This window comes from Simochromis diagramma, unplaced genomic scaffold (assembly GCF_900408965.1).
Source record: "Simochromis diagramma unplaced genomic scaffold, fSimDia1.1 OVJJ01000685.1, whole genome shotgun sequence".
NCBI classification, from domain to species: Eukaryota; Metazoa; Chordata; class Actinopteri; order Cichliformes; family Cichlidae; genus Simochromis; species Simochromis diagramma.
In genome coordinates this window covers 1,438,352-1,445,498 of record NW_024387477.1, presented here as the reverse complement: position 1 = coordinate 1,445,498, position 7,147 = coordinate 1,438,352, and positions in this window count along the sequence as shown.

Below are 7,147 nucleotides of genomic sequence, written 5' to 3'. Positions count from 1 at the left end.
CCCTTATCTTACAGCGTGCGTGTGTGTCCTTGTGTCTTTACAGTAACCCTGTCTTTGTTCTGACTTCACTAACCTGCATGGCTGATTTCATCAACCCTGATAGCCCTCATATATCAAGAGATCTTGCTCTTGTTCGTCTGCTGTGTGAGCTGTTTTCACATTGATGCTTCCATCTCAGCGGTCTGTGTATTGGTATGGAAGTCTTTATAAAAAGTAAAACACAGTATCGCTTTTTAAGAAACGGGCCAGCAGGGCAAACGTATTACTTTTTCACTTTTCTTCTTTATGAGAGAAGCTTAAAGTAATAACCTGCAATTTCTGCTGCTTCGCTCTGTCTTTATACCATACAATAGTGATTTAACCTTTACCCACTTCATGAAAGCCATGTTTGTTGTTTAGACACCCATGAGGTGGTTCATTTTTCCTAGAAAATCCTCTGCAGCACAGTAAATGATTTATTTTACCTCTGGAAGAGTAACAACACCAGCCTGTTTGGAAGAAACATAATTTAGGAGAAAAAAGAAGCTACAGTACAGCAAATGTTTTCAAATTTTATAATACTCTCCTGAATTTAAGAAATCCCTCAAAGAAATAGTTATATAGGATGTCAAAGGCCACAATAAAGCAAGAAAGATAATAAGATATGTTACTGCATTGCTGTAACATGCTACATGTTCGGTCGTTATCCAATAAAATCGATGATCTGACAGCGCTGGTACGGAATACCGGGAGTGTAGCTTGATGTGCTTCATCGAATCATAGACTGGAGTAACCGTCCATCCATCTTCATCCGCTTTATCCGAGGCCGGGTCGCGGGGGCAGCAGCCTAAGCAAAGAGGCCCAGACCTCCCTCTCCCCAGCCACCTCCTCCAGCTTATCCGGGGGAACACCCAGGCGTTCCCAGGCCAGCCGAGAGATATAATCTCTCCAGCGTGTCCTGGGTCTGCCCCGGGGGAGTAACCGTAACCCACATAATTTCCCTAGGGATTAATAAAGTATTCTGATTCTGATTCTGGTGTTAATTTATTATGATTGTGGTACCCAGATTATAATCAATCAGTCAATTACAGATATACTTGTCCACAGAATCAGTTTATTCCAACCGCTCCATCACCACGGGTGAGACCAAAGAGCTGTCAAAGTACATAAGGGACAGGACTGAAGACCTGCACAAGGCTAGAACGAGCTACAAGATCATCAGCAAGAAGTTTGGTGAAAAGCAAGATCTTGCCTCATGAGGCAAGAAGGAGCTTCTTATATGGAAGAAGCTTCCTAATGATCTGAAAGCAGTTTGGATCACAGGAATCAAGAACACCACTGGCAACACCCTACACTGTAATGGATTATCCTGCATCATTCCCACACTTAAGCAAGAAGGTGGAATCATTATGCTTTAAAGCTCTTTTTCTGCTAAGGGTACACTGAGAGGCTAATGGGCGGAGCCATTTACTGTACAATCTTGGACGAGAGCTTCCTTTTCTCAGCCATAACACTGAAGTCGGGTTGTGGATGGGTCTTCCAGCATGACAATGACCCAAAACCTACCAGCAAAGCAATGAAGGAGTGGCTAAAAGAAGAAGCACATTAAAGTCATGGATTGGCCGAGCCAGTCTCCAGACCTCAATCGTACAGAAAATCTATGATTCTGAATCTGAAGTTTTGAGTTGTCAGAAAACCTAAAGGAGTGTCTGTAATGAGGATTGGGCCAAAATCAGTCCTAAGATCTGTACAAACTTGTTGACCAACTAAAAGACAATTTAGAATGAAGGGAATCAGGGCAAAGCGCAAAGCTGAACTCAGTAACCTTGAAGATCTGAAATGTGACATTAATATTTGTGGTACAAATAAACATAAATCCATGAGATTTATAAGTAACATTTGATAAAAATCAAGAACGACATGGAGCTAAAATCAATGTGATGAAAAAGGGTCTCTCTCTTAATTAGCCTGGTAACTAATTTTGGCATAAAATCAACGTTGTAAACAAGCCGAGTCAAGAATGTACACAAGAGTTTCCAGGACACCTGTCTGAAATGACAATGACACAAACTGGGAGAAGACTATCCCCGATGTTATTCAAATATGGAATTTCATACATCTGGCATGCCTGTGGGTATGATCACAAGTGAAAGGGTTGTTTCCTTCCAACTAAAGCATATGGTCTTCTATTGTAAATTTAATCTTCACCAGCTCCTTTGATGTCTAAACTACTGCATAGTGAGAGGCCAGAGCACAACTGCAGAGCCAAGCTGAATCCGAATTCAGAGAGGCCGAGTCCAAAAGAAACTCAGAGAAACCGAACCGTACAGCTGATCAATGTTACATTATGCAAACAGAGTCAAAGTGTGACAAGCACTATAAAGGGTTAACATTTGACACACTGAATGAAGCCTGCAGAGTCTGAGATGTATCTCTTAGGGTTGGCTGGCTCATGGCTGAGATCTTACCTGCTTGGGAGATCTCAGACTGTTAGTTTTAAAAATGATCTGTCCGAGACTTGTGCAATGAGGCATGGGGTCCCTCAGGGCTCCGTACTTGGACCATTGCTGTTTTCTATGTACCTGCTGCCTCTTGGTGTTCTTTTACGTTCTTTTAATGTAACCTTTCATTGTTACGCTGATGACCTGCAGCTTTATGTTCCTTTAACCATTGGAAATTGTGCTGAAGTCTCTAAACTAGAATGTTGTTTATCTGCAATTAAGGGCTGGTTATCAGATAATTTCTTGCTCCTAAATACTGATAAGACAGAGTTGATGGTCATTGTAATCATGGCCACACAAATTTCATCTTGAAAATTGATGACAGTGCCATAAATTGCAGGAACAAGGTAAAAAACGTGGGTGTGTGGTTCGACATGGTGCTCTCCTTTGAATCTCATGTAAAAGAGATAACAAAGACCGCCTTTTATCATTAGAGGAACATCAGCCAAAATCAGACAAGTTTTGTCAAGCGACACTGCAGAGGTTCTTGTCCATGCATTTGTGTCTTCCCGTATTGATTATTGCACTGCTCTTCTTTCTGGCCTACCAAAGAAAAGTTTTAGAGGTCTACAGATGGTACAAAATGCAGCTGCTCGCATTTTAACAAGAACTGGGAAATTTGATTACATTACCCCTGTTCTGAGATCTCTGCATTGGCTACCTTGTCAGGTTCGAGCAGATTTTAAGGTCCTGCTGCTCACCTACAAGGCTTTAAATGGATTGGCACCTACATACCTCTCTGACCTTTTACACCTTTATGTTCCATCTCATGCTCTCCGATTTCAGGACTCTGGCCTTCTAAAAGTTCCTAGAGCCAGAAAAAAGACAATTGGAGAGCGTGCTTTTTCTTTTCATGCCCCGTTTCTGTGGAACAATCTCCCTCAAGATGTTTGGCAGGCATGCTCTGTGGAGGTTTTTAAAGCTAAGTTGAAGACACATTTGTTCACCTTATCCTACATGTCTTAATTCTATGGCTTTTAGTTTTTAAATTTTTATTGTTTTTAACTTGTATTGTGTCTCTTACCTGTATTGCTATGTATCACTTTTATTTTATTTATCCCTTTAGTTGTACAGCACTTTGTTTGAAAGCACTTTATAAATAAAATTATTATTATTATTATTATATTATTTTTCTTAGAGAAGTTCTCTAAGCATTGCATGGTCTGACCTTGGGATGAATTTGCAATTTTAGCTGTTTGCTAGTTTGCAGCATTCACGTGCATGTGAACAGAGCCACAATCTTCCCAGGAGTGGTTGCCAAAGCTGCAAATACATTTAATCAGCAACACATGACTGCTACTTACTCCCTTAGCTCCTATGGAAGCAGTAATGGCGTACTCCTGCGAAAACTACATAACTGTATATCAGCTCCAGCTCCACTATAACTATGAGAGACAAACTTGTGGTAGCTTACTAAACCAAAGCAAAGCTGATGTTTTACAACCAGTTGAAGAAAGTCCCCTCATGTGACTGACTTCTTAGAACTTTTGAGTTTAAAGCTTTTATGCTGGATATAGTATGTACTCACAATGAACATTTGTCCTGTGTCTTTGTTCACTGATCCATGGGACAATCAGTGTGCAGTCATTGAGATGATGCTGCCATTATGTATGTGTGTTAGCTCTGTGAGTCTGAGGTTCATTCTTTTCCTTTGAAGGTTACAGTTCCGTCTTCTGCACCAGAGCTTCCTATGACTCCACCAGGACTCACAAGCAGGTCACAAGAAGGTTAAGCTCAGTCATAGAATTACTCTGGAGGTAAGCACTGTAGTATTATAGTTATTCATATTTATTTGTATTTAGATCTGATGCTGTGTAGAGTGTGATAAAGCAAAAACCAACTGCAGCTGTACTTTCCCACTCATCTGCTATCTCTTTCCCACCAGCCAGAGCCTGTCTCACCTCCTTCCTGAACTCTGTGCAACATTCTTCCTTTTTTAATTTACACACCTTAATCCTTGCCTCTGCCTTCACTTCTTGTACTTTTTTTCCAAAGTCATCCTACAGAATACCCCCCCCCCCAAAAAAAGAACACTGTTTTGCAATCTCCTTGAGATTGCACTGTCTGCATAAAGTGTAGTCCACCTGTGTGCACCTTCCTACATTCTTATACGACATTCAGTGTTCCTGCGTCTTCCTGAAATTTGCGCTCATCACAGCCATTTCCATAAAATCTACCACCATCCATCCTCCATTTCTCTCATTAACACCATACCCACCCAGTACCTCCTCATCACCCTTTGCTCTTCACCTACGTGCCCATTAAAGTCCAATCACTACCATCTCCATTACTCCAATACAACTTTGTATTCTGACAGTCAACCTGTGGGGTGTATGCACTGACAACATTCAGTAACAGCCCTTTGATTACCAGCTTCAAAATCTTGATCCTGTCTGATGCTCTCTTCACCCCAACAATACACATACTCTGCTGCTCCATTTCTCTTCCTTTCTGCACCAGGGTAGAACAGTTTGAATCCACCTTCGGTGCTCCTGGCCTTGCTTCCCTTCAAATAGATATCTGCCTTCCTTCCCTCCATCATATCAACCAGCTCTCTCCATTTCTCCACTGCCTCCTAGAGTGTCTTCAGCCAACAATAAGTTTCCATCAGCACCCTGTTGGCCAACAGCACCAGAAGGAGTCATTATTAACTGATTGATCAGATCTGAATGTTTGATTTAGCAAAAGATTTTACTCCTGATGCCCATCATGGTGCAGTCCTCCCCGTATAAGTGGGCTTAGGACTGGCCCGAAGAGTACACTAGCCTGACTCAGCAGACAGATGCGTGGACACAGTGATTACAACACAAATCACAACTCTACTGATCCAAATTAATTTACAGTACTTTTCCTTTTTACCTTTTATGTAACACAAGTTACTCTTCAATCTGACTTCAATCATGTGACTTGTTTCCTCTTGACACTTTTTCAGTGTCATTAAATCAACCACTGTGGAGTTGCATATTTGTAGCTTTTTGTAGGTATATTTTTGCTCATGTCTGCATTAGCTCTCCTAACCCTCTCATGTAGGAAAGTTGATGATTTGAGGATAGTTCCCCCTGCACCACTTACAGCTAAAAGCACACACTGCAAAAAGTGAAAACTTTGGAAATGTTTTTTACTTGCAGCACCATCCACTCTAACTAAGCCTTGCTGTTGTGATCATCATACTATCAGGTCTCAAGGTCCTGAAAGCAGAAATGTCAGTTTGAAGATAAAACACATTTGATTCAAAAACGTTTGAAAAGAAAAACAAGCTGCTTGAACGGTTTATAAGCGTTGTAAAACTCTGCATCAACACTATGTGGCATTCAGGTGGTTCGAGTGGTCCAGTGTTTGATCTAGATAGTTCTTTATCCCCATGAAGACTGTCAGGTTCAGTAGACAGCAGACTGTAGTAGAATACAAACGGATATATAGAATAGTACTATAATAATCTCAATCGCTCTAGACACAGGGCAAAACAGGCTGGTGTGTGTTACTTTTTACAGTGTGTGAGCCATGTTCTACTGAATAGTCAAGTACAGAAATCCACTTACCCATCAACTGGAGTTTTATTACATAGTCAGCATCTTTAGGTACACCTATTTCTGTTTCTCACACACACACACGCACACACACACTTCTGCTCTGACACACTCACTTGATTTTTCTCCCTACATCTCTCTCTCTCTCTCTCTCTCTGTTTCTTCCTTCCCCCTTTCATTCACCCGAAATCTTCCAATTCCATCTCTCTCTTTCTCTACAGAGCCTCGGTCTTTCTTTTCAGTGCTAGCTCAGCTGTCCAGTAGGGTGACTTGCTGTTTTAGCTACCGCCTCACTTTGCCTTGTCATCCATTTTCTAGTTTTCTCCCCTTTCATATTTATTAAGCTCCCTGACTGACCTTAAGCAAGCATTTAATTGCAGCGCTAACCAGCGAGGTTAGAGATAACTCTGTGTGTCCACCTTACAGCAAGCCATTAGAAGACTTAAATAAAAGGGGAAACTCCAGAAAGGAGCACAAAGTTCCAGTTTGTTCCAAAAGAGCACCAAAGTCATTAAAACCTCCATAATCAGTTTTGCATGTTTTAAACTACTGGGGGGGGGCGCGTTACAGGGATTTATGCAATGGGATAACATTACTATCCAGTGCTCTGTTGTACCCGTGAATGGAAGAACATGAAAAAGCTGCTATGTATGTATGTTTTTTATAATGTTAAATACATATATAGCAAAAATTCTACTGATGCTATCACAGCATTTACACCCTGAGACTCTGAGGTTAAGGATATTTGGTGCAAGTGTTTTGAGACTTTGTTCGGCATGCTCATACACACAGCACTTCCTGAAAGGTTATATAACTTTTGCAGGCATTTAATATTTGCCAGTAATTTCATGCAAGCACAAAACCACTTGGACATAAATTTGGACATAAAGATCTACCTGCTTCTAGGTTTGGAGCACACTTATCTTGGGGGAAGGGGGGGGGGGGGGGGTCATAATACAAAATAACTGACAGTACTCAATAAATACTGAACTTATTTGGCTTTATTTTCTAAGCTATTCTTGGTGGACATCATACCTGGAATCAGAAGAATGATTAACTTATTTCATAATGTTCTACTTGATGGCAAAAATCGCCTTCACTTCATAAGCTTGTATTTGCCATTTTTTTTCTGGCTGTCAC